The 21,758-nt window shown below is 46.3% G+C and overlaps 2 protein-coding genes across 4 annotated transcripts in view; one reads left to right on the top strand and one right to left on the bottom strand.

The window, feature by feature from the left end:
- LOC148522909 (alpha/beta hydrolase domain-containing protein 17C-like) overlaps nucleotides 1-21,758 on the bottom strand; it is a 541,817-nt gene that overhangs the window by 367,538 nt on the left and 152,521 nt on the right. The window lies entirely within an intron of this gene.
- The window catches only part of STX3 (syntaxin 3), a 66,587-nt gene that overhangs the window by 984 nt on the left and 43,845 nt on the right, over nucleotides 1-21,758 (top strand). The window lies entirely within an intron of this gene.

Consider the following 21,758-nt stretch of genomic DNA (forward strand, 5'->3'; position numbering starts at 1 on the left):
GGTAACAGCGGTAATACACAGAGTAAGTGGTATATGTAAGAAGAGACATTGGTGGTAACAGTGGTACTCACACCCAGGAGGAATATGTGCTGCTTCTCGGCTGTGCAGTACTCATTACACACTCTAAGATGGAGTAAGGGCGTGTGGTCATGCATTCGCTGTAAGATGTCCCGCCGGCAGCCATCTTGGTAAAGTTTGTTGACCAACTTCAATGCAGGATAGGAGATAGAGCTGGAGCGTACTCTTCACTAACACTTTTGCCCTCCCTGTTCCTTGACAGGGGTTAAATAAATAGCAAAATAGTAGAAAAAAGACGCATCCTCTATTTCTATAAAAACACACAACACAAAAGCCATTGGCACAAAAAAATATAAGGGGGTTCACCACTCTGCAAACTAAACTACATACTCCTATACCTCTCTATGGTCTTTCCAGGAGAATTACCAAACCTCATAGAGAGCACAAGAGGGAGTACTGTCCATAGCAAACAATCAGATTGTAGCTATTATTTATCTAATACAGTATATAAAATGATAGCTAGAATTTGAATGGTTCCTATGGTAAACACCTCTGCTTGCCCTCATTAGAAGTATTGATAAATCTCCCCTTTTGTCTTTGTTTGACGCACAATTTACTTGTAGCATACCTTCCAATCATCCCTATTTCAGCAGAACAGCCCTGATTTGAAGGCTCTGTCCTGCCATCACTCTCGGACAGCATTGGGCAGGTTTGGCAGTGCAATGAAGAACGGATGCCATGCACACTTGCCACTGGACTGCACATCATATTAAAGAGTGGCTGGATGGGGATGGAGAAGGATTAGGGGTAGCCTAACTGCCACACTTCCTCCATATACAAACCACACCCCTTCCATGATGTGGTCATACCCATGATCTGATCTTTTTCCCCCCGTATGTTGGGTGGTACTGTATGTGGTAGGAATGAGCTCAATTCCTTCATGCATTTGGCAGGTACACAGTAGCAAATTTGCAGAGACTTTACAAACCAATTGCAGCCACTACTCACCACTCTGCATTAGACTTGCGACTGAGCTTTGCCGCCCTGCGTCCAGTTGAACTGGAGTTGTTACCCCGCTCTAGCAGTGACCAGTTTTCACACAGCACTGTGCTGTGGCAGTGCCTTTTAAACCCTACTGATGATTTGCTTAGTCTGGGCTGACTCCAGCATGTCCGCTGGAGGCGTTAAGACCACATTTACACATGTATACACTGTTGTAAAATACATATAAGCAAATAAATATAGCCACAATATCCAGTACACAGTACACTGTCTGACAAGAAGGGGGTGTCTGGTACGCTAAATCTTTATTCTCAAAGCCTGGCATCTCTGATCTCATGCCACACATGCAGGGCCGTAGAGAGCCTGACCTGGTGTGGCCTAATCGCGGGAGGTGTGGCCACGCCCCCTTGGAAAATAAATATCAGTTTTGCTGCGCACCGGGGAGGGTGGCGCTGTAAGCCCCCCAGCCCGGCACTAAGCAGGGGGCAGGGTGCGATCAGTGTGATCTCTCCCCCCCCCCACAGCCATAGGAGACTGCTCCGGCTGTTGCAGCAGCCGCGAGCAGTCTCACACTGCAGCCCAGCACAAGCTGTGTGCTGATCTGCTGTGAGGGAGGGGGGAAGGGCGATGCCGGACCCGGGCCCCGCCATGCCCCTCTAGCAAGTCCGAGCCCGGGTAAACTGTACCCGCTCCCCACCCCTCTCGGCACCCATGCACACATGTAATATAAGACAGTCCACCACATGACATGCCTACTTTTCAAAAAGCATTTCAGGGACATTGTGAAAGCAACACCTATGAGCGCAACGGTGAAGTGGACGTCTACTGCTACATCTGTGAGGCGTATGTAAGTTACCTTACATACACATGTAAATGAGCCCCAAAGCAGTAAGTAAGATCTACTTGTTGATGGAAACACACTACTACTTTTCAGAATATGCATGTAGCCATAGGGATCATTGGGGGAAATGTAAGAAGCACCGAAGCGGTATCAGCGCACGTTATGTGCGCTGATATTGCTTCTCCCCGATGTATGATCGTGGGGTTTGGTGGTAAATGACAGGGATGGTAAGCGCCCCTGTCATTATCGGCGCTGCTATCTACAAGATAGCAGCGCCGATAGCCTGGGCAATGTAAGAAAGGTCAGTTCGCGATGCCCTATCCCCACAGCAGGGAGAGTGCTGTCCCTGCTGCAGTGGCTGCTGGCTCCAGGGCTGCAAGCGGGATCTCGCAATACTTGCGAGATCCCGCGCATGCTCAGTGGAGGCGGCCGGGACTGAAACACAGCGCATAAGCACTAGGCTGATGCGCAGTGTCCTCAGGCTGGGATCGCCGGAGGGGGGAGCAGAGCCGTAACTAGACTTTTTGGTGCCCTGTGCCAGAGAGAGCATTGGCGCCACCCTCCCATTTTTTAAATAGGGACATAATATAGTGCACCTGAAAAAGGGCCATGGCTTCATGGGGAAGGGCCAGGGAAGAGATAGGGGAGGCCAGGAGATGCTGGGGATAAAAGAAGAGGAAGCTACAAGTGAGAATGATAATAAACAGGAAAATTGACAGGCCCAAACTGCGCCCCCTGCCATGGCACGGGTTACGGCCCTGGGGGGGAGTTAACACTTCCCCGCTCCAGCCGATGAGATGTTCATACATCTCATCAGTAGTGCTTTATGCTTCGCCTCAGTGCCGCTATAATACATCTCCCCCTCTGTGCCATAACCAATGCAGGGAGGTGGCATTGATTATACCATTTGAATGTATATATCTCTGATTTCTTTTCCTCAAGTATATAAAGTACAGGTCACGCATGAGCACAAGAGCCCCGATGTCCGGCGGAAGGAGACGGACACGGGCGGATTCACAACACGGGATTCCTTCCCATAGGGAAGAGGGTAGCAGTAGCACTCGCCATCTGAAGATGGTGAATGTTCCCGCAATCAAGCTCCAAAAATATTGTATTTTCGGAGTTTGCTGAATTCTGTCCCCATTCTAGTGTATGGGGACAGCGGGCCATACGGCAAGAGGAAGGTAAGTAGCAGATATCTGTGATGAATGGTCCGAATACTTAATTACTACAATTGCAGGTGAAAATGTTCATTTTTACCTGCTTTTGTAGAAATTAAGTGATGATGAATAGACCCCATAGTGTTGCAGCTATGGCATTTTTAACTTCACCATCTGTTTCTGCGCAATTGTTTCTTCAGGGTTGGGAATGCCCAAAAAATCACAGGGCGCTAAGTCCAGGCTATATGAAGTGTGCTCCAGTCCCATTCATTTCAGTCACTGCTGCCAATGCAATGTGGTTGGGCATTGTCTTGGAGCAAAAAACACTTCAGCAAATGTGCTCTTTTCTTCCTCATGGCACCACGCAAATGGGTTTTCAGGACGTTTTGCCCACGTGGAACCCAGTGCTATAGGATCATTACGTGTGCATTAAAGAACAGCAGAAGCATTTTTTTTGGTGGAGGCGAATTCTCGTGTTTCCATACAGTAGACTGTTGTTTGGATTCAGGATCATAATAACAAATTCACGATATGTCACAATTGATATCAGGAAATCGGGTATCCTCTCTGACATTCGAATGGTGTTCTTGTACGATTCAACTCATCATCTGCTCTTCTGTGAGATTTCTGGGTACCTACATGGCACACACGCGATGCATTTTCAGTTCCTTTGTCACAATATGCTGAATACGTTCGAATGAGATGCCCAGTGAAGCCGAAAGTTTGCGTACAGTTAACCTTATGTCATTTTGCAACATCTCTGCAGCTTTGGCAATGTTGACATCTGTAACAGCGGTGAATGGTCTCCCAGAACGTGCCTCGTCACTCACGTTTTACCCTCTTTGAAGTGCTTCCACCACTGAAATACTGCAGCACGGCTAATTGTTTCTCCACCGTATGCTTTCTGTAACATTTCATGAGTTTCATTTCCATTTCTTCCAAGTTTAACACAAAATTCAATCACACATCTCTGACGTAATCTCACAGACACGTCTTCCTCATCCGCCATGACGAAATGTACGAAGATCTTCCACTCGTTGTGACCAAATAAATGAGACTACGGCTGTCCAACCGCAGGATCGGACACATTGATGTATGAACTTCACAATAAGCAGAATAGCGTTGCCACGTATTCCTATGGGACAGAAAAACAGAGGCAGTCTCATTACTTTTCAATCAGCCCTTGTATATGAGAGGGACTTAGCTTAATATTGCAGAGCACGACCAGTTATTTTGAAAACACATTGATAATATGTTACACGTATGTACTAATGAGCATATTTTCAGGCAAAGCCCTGGCACATGTATGCTTTACATGCAGCATGCTGACCTCCACTAATACATTAATCTACCTGAGTGTTCCTGAATCTAATAAAGGGATCTTCCAACAGTGATCAAGTGACATAATGACCAGAAAGACTTCAGTCCCTGCCATTTTTGATTAGCCTAAAACAAATAGGCGAGGCATTTAGTTTGTGATGTCTACTTCAATTTTTTTTTTCAGTTTTCCTGATATGTAAACCCAACATTTCAAAGCAAAATAAAAATATTGGTGCTAATGTATATTATATATAATGGAGTCCTCATTATCTGCTGTCTAGTTTAAAAGAGATGGCAGCATACGGGAACTGCAAACCAGGGCCGTAACTAGGGTGGTGCGGCTGGTGCACCCGCACAGAGCGCACATGCCCTGTGGGCAGAACTATTCACCTCCACCCGCGATAACAGCAATGTACCGCCCGCTACAATGTGTAATAGTAGCGGTGTGCCCGGCTCCTGATCTGCAGGGCGCACCGCTACGAATACACATTTCAGCGGGCAGCGCTGCAGCAGCCTTTCCCCTGTGGTCCGCCCCCTCCCCATCTGCTGTAGTCAGTGCTAGTGAGTGTCTTCTGGAAGGGGCTGGGTCGGGAGAGACCTAATCCAGTCCCAGAGTGCCCTGCGCCGGCTGAACCGCTGAGCAGCCTTTCCCCTGGTACTGGGGTCATGCCTGCAACTGTCAGTGCCGGACACAGACTGTGGCTTCCCTGCGGCTCCCATAGTGATGCTCTGATGAACTTAGTAACACAGGTTAAGTGTGCTGTATTGTACTGGTTTTGTACCAGCTGGCATAATTGGGAGGGGGCAGGGGGGATTTGTACTGGCTGGAATAATGTGTAAGGGGAGGGGGCAGGGGGGATTTTTACTGGCTGGCATAATGTGTAAGGGGAGGGGGCATGGTGGATTTGTACTGGCTGGCATACTGTGTAAGGGGAGGGGGCAGGGGGGATTTGTACTGGCTGGCATACTGTGTAAGGGGAGGGGGCATGGTGGATTTGTACTGGCTGGCATACTGTGTAAGGGGAGGGGGCAGGGGGGATTTGTACTGGCTGGCATAATGTGAAATGGGGGGCAGGGGGCATTTGTACTGGCTGGCATAATGTGTAAGGGGAGGGGCAGGGGGGATTTGTACTGGCTGGCATAATGTGTAAGGGGAGGGGGCAGGGGGGATTTGCAATGTATGGCATAATGTGTAAGGGGAGGGGGCAGGAGAAATTTGCACTGTGCGGCATAATGTGTATTGAGCTTTACTACTGTTGACAAAGTGTAAAGGGCATTAATACTGTGGGCATAATGTGTAAAGGGCATTAATACTGTGGGCATAATGTGTAAGGGGCATTAATACTGTGGGCATAATGTGTAAGGAGCATTATTACTGTGGGCATAATGTGTAAGGGGCATTAATACTCTGGGCATAATGTGTAATGGGCATTACTACTGTGTGGTCATACTGTGTACGGGGCATTACTACTGTGTGGCGTAATCTGTAAGAGGGGCATTACTACTGTGTAAAATGGATACTACTATGTAATGTAATGCGAATAAAGGGCACTACTGTATCTTGTAATGTGAATTGAGGGTACTATAGTGTGGCCATGCCCTTTCCCTACGAGAACACGATGCACGCTGTCCCTGTTCAAATATGGGGGGGTGGCACCAATGCTCTTTCTGGCACAGGGCACCAAAATGTCTAGTCACGGCTCTGCTGCAAACTGTTTAATGGTATTAAAGAGCAAAAATGATGATATCAGATTCTGCAGCAATCACAGGGGGTCATTCAGAGTCGGTCGCAAGCGCTGAGCGCTCGCAACCGACTCGGTGTTGCCCCACTGGGTATGCGCACGACGTAGCCGGCTCCATCGTGCGCATGCGCGAGACCCGGCTAGCGACGGACGCTCCGTCGCTAGGGGTCTCACAGCAGACGGGGCGAGCTGTCGATGGTGAGTGACAGCTCGCCCCGTTTGGGAGGCGGGCAGGGGGCGTGGCTGCCCAAACGGAGGCGTTCCCGCCGGAACACTTGCCGTTTGAGGGCGGCCCCACTGACATCATTGCTGATGTCAGTGGGGAGCTTCCTGTTCGATCAGAGCAGGAAGCTCCCTGGGGCTTATGAGTGCCCAGACCTAATCTTAGGGTCTGGTCGTAAACCCCCATGGTCCCGATGGTCTTGACCATCGCGCCCATCACCCATGTCGGTCGCTAGAGCTGTAGGTGTTAACCCACAGCTTAGCAATCGACAAGGAGGCGGTCGGTCAGGATGCAAGCGGCCGCCCTGATTCAGTGCGACCGCTTGCAACTAACGTCCGCCTCTGAATGAGGTCCACAGTGTGCTGATAATATCCCATTCATATATATATCCAGGCATAGATGAATATGTTCCCTTCAGTGGCGGAATCCCTGATTCCGAAACCTTCAACTAATACACTTTAATGCCGATTCTGTTCCCTCCTAGTTAATTGGGAAAAATACCAGGGTTTTGGAAAATAAGTGTGAGGGACCAGATAAATGTATGTAACTAAATATGTTTTGTTTTGTTTTTTCTGGAAGACATTGATGTATAGATGAGAAAACAGAAATTAAATCACATGTCCACTTTAAAATATTTTCTCTATTATATTGCTGAATGCAGTCACCCCCTTAAAACACAGACGGGCATGGAGAGTTTGCTGTCATAGTTAACTGTTAATACACAAATGTGGATTATTGCAGCTACATGTGTATATGTACAGACAAACAGGGGTGTAGCTAGAACTTAAACTGTACCATAACAAAATATCTGCATCATGTTGGCCTCAGTCATGTCCGTTACTGAAGCCAGGCCTGTTGGCAGAGTGATCTGTGACATTACTCTGGGCCTAGGACCTATTAGCAGCGTGTCATTAGCAGAAGATGGTTTATCAATGTAAAGTGCAGCTGGACATGCTGGGTACAGTAGTCCTCCAGACAGATTGATGAACCAGGGTACAATATACTTGGCTAAAATATATGTGGTGCTATACAGTATATGTAATGCAGTTGTTGGTGCTAGTGGCAGTAAAAGTTAGCTTGAGGTGTTGCTGAGCATTGTAGTGTGTTTGGCGTGATGGTGGTAAATGTATTAAAACCAGGTGAAATCCAGGCTTGAAGTCAGCCATCCACAGAACCTGTGTAATGCATGAGTGTCCAGGTTAAAAGGGATAGTATGGTAGGCCTACCTATAGTAGACTTCCACTCTTGCCAGGCGTAACTTGGTTTAGGATCATGGAGTGTGTGAGGTATACAGCAAACAAGTCCAGCAAACTCCTCACTAGGTTTCCCCTTGTTGCTCATCATGGAACTCCTATTATCTGAAGAAGTTTCATGAAACACAACGTCTTATAATGGTATGACTTTCCTGTTGTAAGGGTCCCATAGATTTGCTCTGATTGCAGGACCTTAGCAGGGTGCACTCAATGGCCTTCAGTTAAGTTTGTGTCTTCTTTCCCTAGATACATGAGCGTAAGCTCTACTTCCAAATACATGTAGATGACCTATATCTGTCTTTTTACCAGTCCATGCTTCCAATTTGGTCATCTCCTTGACTGTCATTGTAGGTGATTGATTTGTGAGGTAAACAGCTGTTTGTACGGCTTTGGCCCTGAATCTCTTGTTAAGATGGGAATCATTCATCATAGCTCGAAGTCTCTAAACTATTGTTCTGTTTGCCCTTTTGTTCTAATGTATAGGCAATAGTTTGCTGATGCTGTATGCCATTTTCTTTCATGTAGTTGGCTAGTTCTTTATTCTCATATTCTCAGCCATTGCCAGATCTCTTAATTTCCAGCTTCTGACCTGTTTAGTTTTCAACAAGATTCTTATACACTTTGAACTTCTTACTTTGTTTGTGTTTCTTTGGAAATAAACATGTATCATCCTTGTAGCATCATCGATGAGTGCCATGAAGTAACGTAGTCATCATACCACCTTGAAGCTTCGGTACATTGTCATAGCCTAGGTGTCCTAGCCACCTGTGCCACAATTCCATTGATTGGTTGCATTTCTCAGTGACCATGGCACTACACAATGTCAAGGGTGAATAGTTGTTGGCACCGGGTTGCTGCAGCAATTACAGTTCATCTCAGTTTGTACACAACAAACAGACTATTTGCAAATTGGACTTTGTGTCCTCTACTTTCCAGAACACTTATGACAATTAGATTAGTTCCTAGGTTAGACACAAATAGCACTTCCATGTCTGTGACAATTTCTTTGCCCTTCACTATTAAGCATAGAGTGATTGTCCCAACTTTTGTGGTATTTAGGACCTTGTTTCCTATACCTTGGACTTTGACTTAAATGGCTTTAATGATCTGAACCAATTTTCATTACAGCTAAAATACTTTGTGGATACCAGCAGTCCTTACGATGGCTATCTGCTACATTTAAAGCTGACCCATTCCTGCTGTCACAGAGATGATGAGATGATGATGAGAGTGATGCGAAGCCAATTAATACATTTGATCTGCATTCTGTCCCATTCATGTCCCAACTTGTGTCAATTGAAACATCTGTACTTAGGCTCTTTGTGCTTTGAACTTTTAGACAGTAGAACAGAATTTTCTGCATTTGTTTCTGTAGCTATGTGCTCTTGAAACTGTACTAGACTCCAATGCTACTATAAAGAAGTCATACTTTTGCATAATACTTTTGCAGCATTGCCATAGCAATCTCTTTGGCATGTATAATTGAAGTCAATTGCTGAGAGATGAATAAAAGTCTGTCTATATACTTGTACATGTTCTTACATGTACTTAGCTTTGTTGCATATAATATGGGTCTCAAGGTAATTTATTTAATTAGCTCTTTATCTTAATAAGCCAATTGCAGAGTTACCAATATGTCATGCGCTGTAGTCTTACCGTGGATAATACAATAAACATGTGATTCCGATCCCAGATCAATTGTCCCCATAGCTCTGTCTAAATCTTCAGAATTTTGATTATAATCATGATTGCTAGTGACCTTCCACAACTTCTCCCACTTTAATGGTGCATACCCACGGTCAGATTTCCTGTCAGATATGAACGATAACTATTGTAAAAATTGTTACATCATTCATATCTTTGACCTTCAGGCATGCATCGACCATCGTCTGTGTTTGCAGTCAGATTTGGAAGATTTAATTCATTTTAATTCTATCAGAAATCGTTCATCGTTCATGAAATCGTTGGTCAAATCATTAAAATTGTTCATCGTTGATCTGACAAATCTGACCGTGTGAATGCGCCATTGCTGCATCTCCATGGCAAACTTCCATGTAGCAGTTTTATGCACCTACCAGCTTCCCAAACTCATGCTGATCTCTGAACTATGGGTTTATGCCATACAGGTGAATAAGAGTCTGTCCGTACTCACTCAGATCCTCTCACTCCATGTCATATCTGCTTGTTCCACACCAAGGGTATCTGGAATTTTGGCAGCCAAATTTATACATGGTGAAAACCTTAATTCTGGTTCCACTTGCGCTAGCCTGGTAGATAGAGTGATGTTTAATATGCTGTTTGAGTGATGTCTGGGGATGATTGTGGTATCTGTCCGCAAGTAGGTGCCACAGGTGTAATAGCGGTATACGGCATACTTGCCGACATTATTCTGGAGGTTTCCGGGAGCAGCAGGAGGGGACCTGCTGCTCTCCTATTCGGGGGCGGGGCCAGACACTAGACAACATTAAGCCCCGCCCCTTTACAGGAAACCCCGGCGATTTGCGGGTCCGTGAGGAGGGGGCAGGGCTAAATGACGCGATTTGCATTTAGCCACACCCCTTCCATACAGACCCAAAAATGCCAGATAAAGTGGGAGGGATGTGGGAGATATGCCTACTCTTCCAGGGGTGCGGGGGGTTACCCGAAAAATCGTGAGCCTCCCGTGATTCCCGGGAGAGTAGGCATGTATGGTATACAGAAATATAGATAAGAGTAGCCCGGAGCTTGAGGTATTGCTGGGCATTGCAGTGTCAAATTAACCAACAGATGGTAGCACATCCAACAAGGCTTAGCCGACTGCATCATCTTCTCTTTGCCAAAACTCTCCCTACTGTATCATTGGCTTGGCCATGTAATTCCCAGTCTGATCCAGCACTTGTTAACTTAATAAAGTAGTTTATAGCGAGACTTAGATGACTTTAGAGGGACATGTTTCCTCTTGGTACGGGCCTCATATTCAGCTGAACTTAGAGCTACTACTATTAGATTTGGGGCACCAATGCAATAACAAATTTTCTGTTCAACTATTAAATTATATAATCCATGTTGATCTGCAGAGGGGAATGCATTTGACTCTATCTAGTCTTACTCCACGGTTTATGTTACCAGTACAGGTTGAGTCTCCCATATCCAAATATTCAGAATTACAGAATATTCCGAAATATGGATTTTTGTTTAGGCATGACTTAGATAGTGAAATCTTTGCATTTTGATGGTTCAATGTACACAAACCTTGTTTAAGGCACAACATTATTAAAAATATTGTACAAAATTACCTTCAGGCTCTGGGCCTGATTCAGAGCCGAACGCTCTGACCAGATCGCTCGCTCTGAATCAGGGTCCTCCTCCCTAAAAATGGAGCGGCCTCTTGGACGCTCGCATAGCTGTGGGTTACCACCCACAGCTTATGCGAGCGTCCATGATGATGGTCGCGATGGTCAAGACCATCGCGACCATCGGGCTTGCGACGAGACGCTGCGGTAGGGTCTCGCTGCCGCAAGCCCAGGAGTGATTTTGGCTCTATCAGTACTGATGTCAGTGGGGCCGGACTCAGACGGTAGGCGTTCCCATGGGAATGCCTCCGTCTGTCAGCCACGCCCCCGGCATGCCCACCAAAGGGGGCGTGCTGTCACTCACCATCGATAGCAAGCCCCCTTTGGTGCGAGACCCCGAGCGACGTATTCCTCGTCACTCGCCGGGTCTCGCGCATGCGCACGACGGAGCTCCCTCCGTCGTGCGCATGCGCATTCGGCCAACATCGACCCGCTTGCGAGCGTCCGCTCGCGAGCGGGTCTGAATCTGGCCCTCTGTGTATAAGGTGTATATGAAACATAAATACATTTTATGTATATACACAAACTTTGTTTGAGCCACAAAATTATTAAACATATTGTATAAAATTTTCTGCAGGCTGTGTGTATAAGGTGTATATAAAACATAAATGCATTCTGTGTTTAGATTTAGTTCCCATTCCTAAAATATCTCATTATGGTATGCAAATATTCCAAAATACGGAATATTCCAATATCCAAAATACCTCTGGTCCCAAGCATTTTGGATATGGGAAACTCAACCTGTATATACAGAGCTGTGCGGAACAACTCGATAATTGATAAATAGTCCCTTCCAACAAAGGTGTTTCCTTGTTTACAATAGATGAAAAGAGAGCTTAGCATTTTGTATGTCCTTCCATCCTGTTCAGTGACGTGTCAATACAAGTAGGAAAACAGAAAATGGACCGTATCCCAAAGCTTTGGACCGTGTCATATTTAGTCACACTGAGGTAGAGATTCATACACGCCAACTTTGCTTTCACGGGGGGAGCTATACTTCCACAGCAGGCAGCCATTGGTTACAGCTTTAAAGTTACACTTCGCTTAGTGATCTCTAGTCAATCAATGTACCATTATAGAACTATACTGTATAGCGAAGACAAAAAAGTGAGCAAGACTTGTCTATTTGTAGTGCACTCAAAGAAGGAAGGGTATTCAAAAGGGAAAACATACGATTTACCGCTGGCTGCGTGACCAGCGGTTCAAATCCCGACAGCGTGAGCCTGACAGGGGTGAAAATCCTGATCGTCCTAGGTAAGTATTTCCTAACCTAATTTTACCCCCTAACCCTCCCTTAGGGGCAGTGGCTTAACTAGGGTATTTGGAGCCCAGGGCAAATTTGAAAAGGGAGCCCCCCCCACCCAACAGCCAGAGATGTGCGCGCGCTGAAGTGGGCGTGGTCACTTAAAAATGGGGCGTGTCAACATGACACACCCCTTTATTTCACGCTGAACATTCCTATCCATATGCACCTTAACCCCAGTAGTACCCCTTATACAGTACCCCCAGTATGCAGTTGTGGTCCCTCTTATGCAGGCCCATAGTAGTGCCCCTTATACAGTATCCCCAGTAGTGGTCCCCCTTATACAGCCCCCAATTAGTTCCCCTTACTCAGTACCCCCAGTAGTGGCCCCCCAAATGCAGTGCCCCACGTAGTGTTCCCCCTTATGCAGTGCCCCCAGTAGCAGTCCCCACAATGCAGTGCGCCCAGTAGCGGTATCCCCTTATGCAGTGCACTTTATATGGTGCCCCCAGTAGTAGTCCCCCCCCTATGCAGTGCCCTTTATATAGTGCCCCCAGCAGTAGTCCCCCCCCCATGCAGTTTCCCAGTAGTGGTCCCCTTATGCAGGCACCCTGTAGTGATCCCCCCTATCCAGTGCCCCCTGTAGTGGCACTTCCTATTATTGCCCCCAGTACTGGTCCCCCGAGTGCAGTGCCTCTAGTAGTAGGCCCCTTTTATAATGCCCCCAGTGGTAGTTCCCCCCCAAGTAGTAGTCCCCAGTAGAGTAGGTCCTACCAATGGCGCCCCCAGTAGTAGCCACCCCTCCCCCAGTAGAGGTCCCCCCAGTAGTAGCCACCCCTCCCCCAGTAGAGGTCCCCCCAGTAGTAGCCACCCCTCCCCCAGTAGTTGCCACCCCCCTCCCCCGTTGTGCAGATAGGTTAAAAAAATAAATAAATATATATATATATATATATATTTATATATATAAAAATATACTTACCTGAATCTCTGCTCCTGGTCCTGGTCCTGCTCGCGATGCTGCTCCCGCCCGGGCTGGCGCACTCAGCATTACGGGACAGACGTCATGACGTCAGTCCCATTACCCACTGCAGGAGCCGGACGGAAGTCCGGCTCTTGCAGTGGGTGCTGCAGCAGTCAATGAGAGTCTATCTGACTCTCATTGGCTGCTGTTTAACACACGCATCGCCGCCAGCGCTGGCGGCGATGCGTGTGTTATGCATAGCCTGAGCCCACCTCCTGGCGCTATTGGGCAAGCGCTCAGGGGGAGGGAACGGGCTCAGGCGTGCAGCACAGGACTGGCGCTGGAAGCCTAGCGCCGGTCCTGTGTAAATGTGTAGCGCTGACCGCACTCATTGCGCTACACTGGCTAACTAGGGCGGGCGGGCCGGTCCCGTTGCCAGCGGCGCCCCCCCGCGCCGCCGGTCCAACGGCGCCCAGGGCACGCACCCCTCTCGCCCTGCCCTAGTTACGCCACTGCTTAGGGGTGCCTAACCATAACCTCCCCCCCAAGTGCCTAACCCTAATCTCCCCTCTAAGTGCCTAAACCTAACCCCCCCTTCCCCGCCATCTAAACCTAAGTCCCCCGGGGGGTGCCTAACCCTAAGTCCCTGCCGGGAACCCTAAACCTAACCCTCCCCCAGCCCCGCGGCTGTCCTCACCCTGCGCCCGGCTTACCTTCGATCGATAAGCCAGGTGTCGGGCTCCCAGCGTTAGTCTAATGACCGGCATCGGGATTTTGACGCCGGTCATTAGCCACCTGCCAGGATTAAACAGTCGGGATGCCAATGGTCGGCATTTAGACTATCGGCATCCCGACTGCATCCCATTCAAATGTAACCTTTTATTAGATCCATTAAAATAAAATGAGGAAGAACAGAAAAATGAAGAAAAATATAGTACTGTAAAGAAAAATTTATTCAAAATGGATGTATGTCAATTAATGGTACATTATTTCTGCTCCATTGATGTAGAAGTATGTGTGATTTATGAATATGGTACAGTATAGGCAATATAGAGATTTTTTTTTTCTTTTCAGTGTAGAGGCTTCTGAACATAATAGTTAAATTTCGCTGTGGGAAACTGTGATAATAAGTATAATAACAATAAGTAGTTTTACCAGTTTGTAATTCTGGAGCTACCAATAGTAATTCTAATAATTTAATATAGGACACCGGTCTTCATTAAATTATATATATTTATATATATATATATATATATATATATAGTTTTATATATATATATATATATATATATATACATACATACATATAAAATATTTTATACATAATTGCTTAGTCCCTTGGTCCAGAACGCGCTTTGAATTTGAATATCTCAAAGACTAATTAAAATAATATTAATGTGATTTTTTTTTTTTCAACTAATTTCAATCAGTAATAAATGACAAAATTTGGAATAAAACTATAACATTTGATGAGAAAAAAAAAAATACAAAAAAAACCTAATAAATGCTTTAGTATAGCTAACCTAAAAATGTTAAGAAAAGGACCAGAACACAGAGGCGGCACAGTGACCCAGGGGAAGCGAGATTGAAGTGATCGCCGCGACACGCACTTTTGGTGGTCTGTGCTTTCACATGGACCCACGGTCCTAGCCATGTGCGGACACTGTTTACGTTCTGCCCAGTTCGGCTCCTGATTGGCTGCGTGACGTAGCTATTACATAATTAGGGAGGGTGCGCAGATGGCACAACATGGGGGCGCTCTTCCCTCACCTACTTTCTCCAACACGTTGATTCCAGGCTCACAATTCCCAGCCAATCAGCTCCACGTTTGCGCCTCGAAAGCAACACTTCTTTTCTCTGCTTTCCACGAGTGCTGCTAGCAGTCGCTGATTGGCGGGAGGCTGGGAGATGGTGAGGCGGAGTAACAGTGCATTCAGGGGCGTCTTAAGAGAGGAGGGGGCCGTGTGCACTCACCGTGCGGGGGCCCGTGTGCACTCACCGTGCGGGGCCCCCTCTTCTCTCTCTGGTGGCTGGCAGCCGACTGACGCGGCTGGCCAGCCACCGGAGCCTTAGTAGACTCCGGTCAATAGAGTGTGCCCGGAGTCTACTACGCATGCGCAGAACGCCGGAAAAGACCGCGGTGGCCATTTTCCCGGTGTTCTGCGCATGTGCTGTAGACTCCGGGCACACTCTAGTGCCCGGAGTCTACTGCGCATGCGCAGAACACCGGGACAATGGCCACGGCGGCCATTTTCCGGTGTTCTGCGCAACGGTGACACCCGATGCGGGACCACGGACAGGTAAGTTTTAAAAAAATGGGTGCAGTGTGTGCGGTGCGGGCCCCCCCTGGACCCATTATAGATATGCCACTGAGTGCATTATCATGTGCATCTATAAGGGCTCAGCTTGCAGTACCCCCTGGACACTTCGGAGTCCATGGCCAAATATATCATTGCACGTACAATATGGCGAAATGTTACAATGAAAAAATCCCACAAAACCATAAAAGGGCGTATCTTAGCCAGTTATGTTTCACATCCATCTTTTATTATTATTGAAAACTGCTGGTATAGAGGGATCGGGAAAATATAACAAAAAAAATGTAACATAATAATTGATAATCAGGAATGAGGAAATTCAAGCATGGAATAAATGATACAAAGTAATTAAGAAATGAATGGTAATCAATCTATGATAAGGAGTAGGAGAGGTTCTAAGTGCATTTCGCCACCGGTATGTTGCTATCTCAGTGGGTTATATTTCAGAATCATTTCTCTACAATTCAGATTGTGTTTGTGTTATAATTGCATTATGAACTGAACAGTAAAAACAAGTTTGCTTTTTATCTTTCTAAAGCATATAGGGCGGGATGTACTAATGGTGCAGTGTATATCCCGCCAGTCACCACTAACTATGTACTAACATATGTGATTAGTATTGCAAAGGACAGCTCTTGCAATAAGAGCTGCCCTTTGCAAAGCTGCCGCCGCTGGATGAGAGGGTCTCTGCGGGTCTCCACCCCTTCGTAGCCAAGGGAGCTTCCTGCTGGTGACCTCTGCAGGAAGTCCCGGGCTCCTCCTCCCTGCACCCGGAAGACGAAGAGGAGAAGGAGGCGGGGGACCCAGGAGGAGCACGCAGGAGGCTGAGGTGAGGGAGGGGGGTCACTAATGAGAGGTACTGGGTGACTGCGGGGTGGCGGGGAGCGAGATGCAGTAAGAGGCCCTTAGGCTTCTATAGGGTAATGCCAGAAATACCTTGCTTTACCCTCCGCATCGAAAATCTAAGTATTATTATACCTGATATACTTGAAATCTTAGTTCTTGAAAATTACTCTTTGACAGTTTAGCGCCCTAAACACCCCCTCCTACCCCCCACGGCAACCAAAAAGGGGGTGTGGTATAATTTCCTTAGCCCATTCCCCATAGATGAAGTCATGTGGGCGTGCCCCAAGGGTGTATTTATAATGGCTGCAGGGTGCACATAGGCCCCTGGTACCAGTGGGGCCCACACCGCACACCCTGAACCCATATTTGGTTATACTTACCTTTCCACACATTCCGGTTGGCTGCTCATTTTCCCGGTGACTCGTGCTTGTGCAGAAAACATGTCCCTGGGAAAGCCAGAATCTACTGCTCTGACAGAGAGGAGGGGGCCCAAACAGAGACTGCATAGGGACCCCTGCTTTCTTAAAACGCCCCTGGTGTGCCCATATGGCACACCTCCAATTATACGTTATGCTGGTGGTGAGCCAAGCACTCTGTCAGCAGCTGGGCTGTCCCCAGCAGTCTCCCTGCACTGAATGGCCTCCATTCAACTTCATCGGCACCGCTACTCTCTGCTTAGCAAAGCAAAGCTGCAGCGGTGCGAGTCCTCAACCTCCCCACCACCTGCAGAAGGAACGGCAGGACAGTGCCCGAAAAATGAGACTGTCCCGCTGAAATTGGGACAGTTGGGAGGACTGCGCACTCTATGGGGTGGCGCCCCTGTTCGACCACACTGGTCGAACAACCCTGGAACCAGCCCTGGCTACTGGCAATAAACCATGCCAGCAGTGTCATTGCTTGGGGAAGCCTGTGTAATAAGGTAATGCTGCCGTACCTGTTCTGTTATTGCCATCTTAAGTAGACGATAAGATGAATGCAATAGCAAACTAACGAAAGGTGTGAAGGTTCCTCAGAAGAATAGTAACGCCTATAATATTCTATACATTCTGCAACCTGTTTTTGCACAAAAGTGACCAGATCCTGTCTACCCATTGGCGTATCTACGGTAGGCGGTGCGGCTGAAAGTGTGGCCGATACGTCGACTATGTTTGTATCTGCAATGTGAACAATTAAATATACGCCCTGGTAGAAGTCCTGGTGAGTGCTCTCGATTTTTTTTCTCTGTGGATTATATGTATACCATTATCAGAGGCCAGTGACTGTCTGTGGATCACGTATATGCTCACTAGCAAGGCTTTAATTGGATGTTTCTTTTGGGGCAACACCCATTGCTTGCATACTGCTTAAGACACCAGGTCCTAAAAGGATTATTCAGTGGTGAAAAGCTTAAAGTCTGTTTTTCTTAATGGTGCAAAATCTTTAATCTAATTGTACCCCTGAGGAAGTCCTATTTAAGGGACGAAATAAGTAGGATTAATGGTGCTATACTCTTCTGTCCTATGTCAGGTTTTCACCTTCTTGGGGGACATTTTGGTGCGAGGGTATATTTATAGGACATTCCCACCCACCATAACAGTTCCTCCACATCGTATGAAGAAAAGTCAAAGGAATAATTTTTCTGGACTGCTTTGACTCTCCTCAAATTGGAACAAGCACAATTATTTTTATTGTTTTATCACTTTATTTTAACAAATTGCATTTATTGTTGATTATCGCCCTCGGGTTCATCATTCCATATATATATATATATATATACATATATATATATATATATATGTATGTATATACTGTGTATGTGTGTATATGTATATATATATATATACAGAGAGAGAGAGAGAGAGAGAGCAATGGAAAAACAGATGGCACTCAGAGTGCTTGTATATGTATAACACAGCACAGTCACAGGTAGGTGCGCACCTACCTGCGACTGTGTACTGTGTTAATATACAAGACCCCTGAGTGCCACCTGTTTTCCATTTCTGTACATTACCTTTGGGAGGGCACCAAGGCATCCACACCCTTTGAGTTTGCATGAGTGCCAGACTTTTCTGTATATATGTGTGCGTGTATATATATGTGTATATAATAAATATATATATATATTGCGGACACATTTTGAGATTTGAATGTTCTTCAACTTTGAATGCTTATAAATACTGTTTCACTTCACGCAGTGCAATGATTCATATATCAAATGAAAGGAAATTTTATGCTGAATTCAACACAATAAACCGAGGTCAAATATTTGCATTACAAGGGAAGTTATGCTACTTTCAGTCAGACAAAGAAGCACAGATGCGTTAGATTCAAGAAGCGGATTGTAGTAACAGCTGCTACCAGCCAATCGGAATCATCGTTCTGAGGACCAATCAGCTGTCGTTTATGAGCAGGTGCAAGGTCATGTTCAGAGGTGGGAAAGGTCAGTTTGGCTGTTTCATTTTGCCGAATAAAGTTGGTTACTGAAGTGCAATTACGGTTGGATGTTTGTGTGTATTGTTTAGTGCTAACGATGGTGTAAAAAATAAATACAACAATGTCGTCCAGGCAAAGTGGTGACTGGTCATCCAGGATTGTGGTGTTACTTGAAAATGGTCTTTTGTATGCAGCAATTGCGAGAGAAGTTGGTGGGAACGTGACAACATCAGGAGTACGAAAGTTTTGTTTATGCTATCAGGAAACACAATCTATACAAAACAAAGAAGGAAATGGTCGGAAGAAGTGCATAACAGCTGTTGATGATAGCAGAATAAAACAAATTTGCGTCAGGGACAGATGGATGTCATCTGCGGCCATTAGCAGTGACCTGAGTGCAACTAGTGTTTTTGTCAGTGCAAGAACGGTACGGAGAAGACTAACGGAGGTTGGCCTAAAAGGTAGGATTCCCCGAAAAAAGCCATTGCTGAATAAAAAGCAGCGGCAGAAACGAATACAGTGGGCAAAAGAACACATTGCATGGACAGAAGGTCAGTGGAAACAAGTGATATGGAGTGACAAAACTAAGATATCGATATTAGGCAATGATGGGAGAAAATATTGGAGACGTCGCATCGGGGAAGAGGTACATCCAGATTGCATTCAAGTGACAACAAAGAATCCTACAAGTGTTATGATCTGGGCATGTATGACAGCAGATGCTGTAGGCCGCCTTTATGTCATAGATGGCACACTGAACAGCAGAAAGCACATTGACACCATCCTACAACCAAAACTTCTACCTTCTATCAGGGATCTTTTTCCAGATAATGCCCCATTTTTTTTCCAGCAAGATTCAGCTCCCTGCCACACTGCACGGATATGCAAACAGTGGTTCACAGAGAATGACATACAGGTGCTGGGATGGCCAGGAAACAGCCCAGACCTGAACCCCATAGAACATTTGTGTTTCAGTTTAAAAAAACTGGTACATCTGAGGCGTCCATCCAATAAAAGACAATTAATTGAGGCTATAATTGTCTCATGGTACCGCATAAAAAAGAAGGAAGAGCTCCAAACACTGGTTGGCTCAATGACACATCGCTGTGCTGCTGTCTTGAAAAATAAAAGATACCCAACTAAATACTGATAGGACAGTAACATCATAAGTTCACAGGGATTTTCACCCTAAGTGTTGTTTTCATGGCATAACTTCCCTTGTAATGCAAATATTTGACCTCTGTTTATTGTGTTGAATTCAGCATTAAATTTCCTTTCATTTGATATATGAATCATTGCACTGCGTGAAGTGTAACAGTTTTTATAAGCATTCGAATTTGAAAAACATTAAAATTTCAAAAAGTGTCGGCAATTTTGGCCACCACTGTGTATGTATGTATGTATGTATATATATATATATATATAATACATGGCAGTGACACGTGACACTCACTGGTCTTGCCAGGAGTGGATTGGGCCACCAGGACATCGGGTAATTTCCCACTGGGCTGGTCCCATGCCCCCCCTCTGCTGGGCCGGCTCACATTGCCTGCCGACCCAGGCCGGCTCACACTGGTTGCCAGCTGATGTGCTTCCGAGCTCTGCATTCCGCTGTGGAACGCAAACTGGAAGCTGTCTAATTACCATAACCCACACCCCTAAATGATCTTATTTGGGGTCATGCTCACATGGCACGCCTCCCGTGTAACCTCAGGCTGGGGGCAAGCCCAGCACTCCGTCACTAGCTGGGTTTCCCCCAGCCCTCTGCCTGCACTGAATGAATTCAGCTACTCTGGGGTCTGGCACCACCACACAGCTGCGGCAGTGGGGGTGCCCAACCTCCTGACCACCCGTGGGTCAATTCGGCCCACGGGTGGAACAGCGGGACAGTGCCTGATAAACGGGACTGTCTAGCTGAATTCGGGAAGTTGGGAGGAGTGCGCCTTCTATGGGGTGGCGCCCCTGTTCGACCACTGTTTGTCGGGTGGTGGCAACTGGGTGCGGCCCGCACCCCCCTTGTGACGCTACTGCCGCTGTGTCCCCCAGCAACGGCTTATTGATTGATCACCATGGATTGTTTTGTGCCATCAACGGTGGCCAACAATAGCACCGCTGATGGCCATCCCTACTCTCCACTGAAAGTGCTCCCTGCTAATCACAGCTGAACAGGTAGTCCCGGGGTGGTGTTTCTCCACCGGGGACTGCCCGACTGTGATAGCAGAGAGCGCTTTCCATGGTAAGCCACTCCCCTGCTATTACGGCAGCCCTTACCAGCTTCTTGGGGCTGCAGCTGATGCAGTTCCTAGAACCCTACTAGTTTGCTAGTTTGTGCACATACGTACCATTACAGCGATCCAGGTAAGGAGGTGCCACTGATTGTGACTGTTCAGAATCAGAACACATAAAAAAGCTCTGTTATTTGCTTTATGGACTGTTATTTGATTTGTCAATTGTTATTTAAATTGATATTGAGAACTGCACATCTACACACATACTGTAGGGAGTACTTGGCAATTAACTTATATAAAATCGGAACAGTTGGTATGTATCATTTGTAGTGGGTGTTAAAATGTGAAAGATAAGCCAGTCAGGCGATGCAGCAGCAAGGGTTACAAAGCTTTTTGCAAATGCAGTGTACACATGACATGACATTGCGCCATTATGGGCTCACTATGGGAATCTGGGAGGGTCCCTCCTGTCCCAGGAGTCGGGAAGAATTCACTAAAATGTAAGAGTGCCCTGGATATTCCAGGAGAGAAGGTAGATGTGTTTATAGATTCTGCATTTTTTTTGGCCAATCAGGAACTAAACAGGTTTGCTAATTAATTCACCGACGTCAACCATTTCAAATTTTGTTGAATTTTACAGTTGACTGAATCGATTCGCCTATCCCCGCTGATGCTGTCTCGTAAATGTTTCCTGTCCAAACTGGATACAATTAACTCTCTGACTGAAGAAAACTGGGCTTAATTTCAAATTCTTACCCGTGTCACATGATTAGGCCTTTCCCTCAGAACAGTGACTCAGACAGCATGTAACTGTGTCACATAAAGGTGACACGCTGAACCTAACAAAGGGGAATTATAT

This window comes from Taudactylus pleione, unplaced genomic scaffold (genome assembly GCF_031769625.1).
Source record: "Taudactylus pleione unplaced genomic scaffold, aTauple2 ptg000136l, whole genome shotgun sequence".
Taxonomy (NCBI): domain Eukaryota; kingdom Metazoa; phylum Chordata; class Amphibia; order Anura; family Myobatrachidae; genus Taudactylus; species Taudactylus pleione.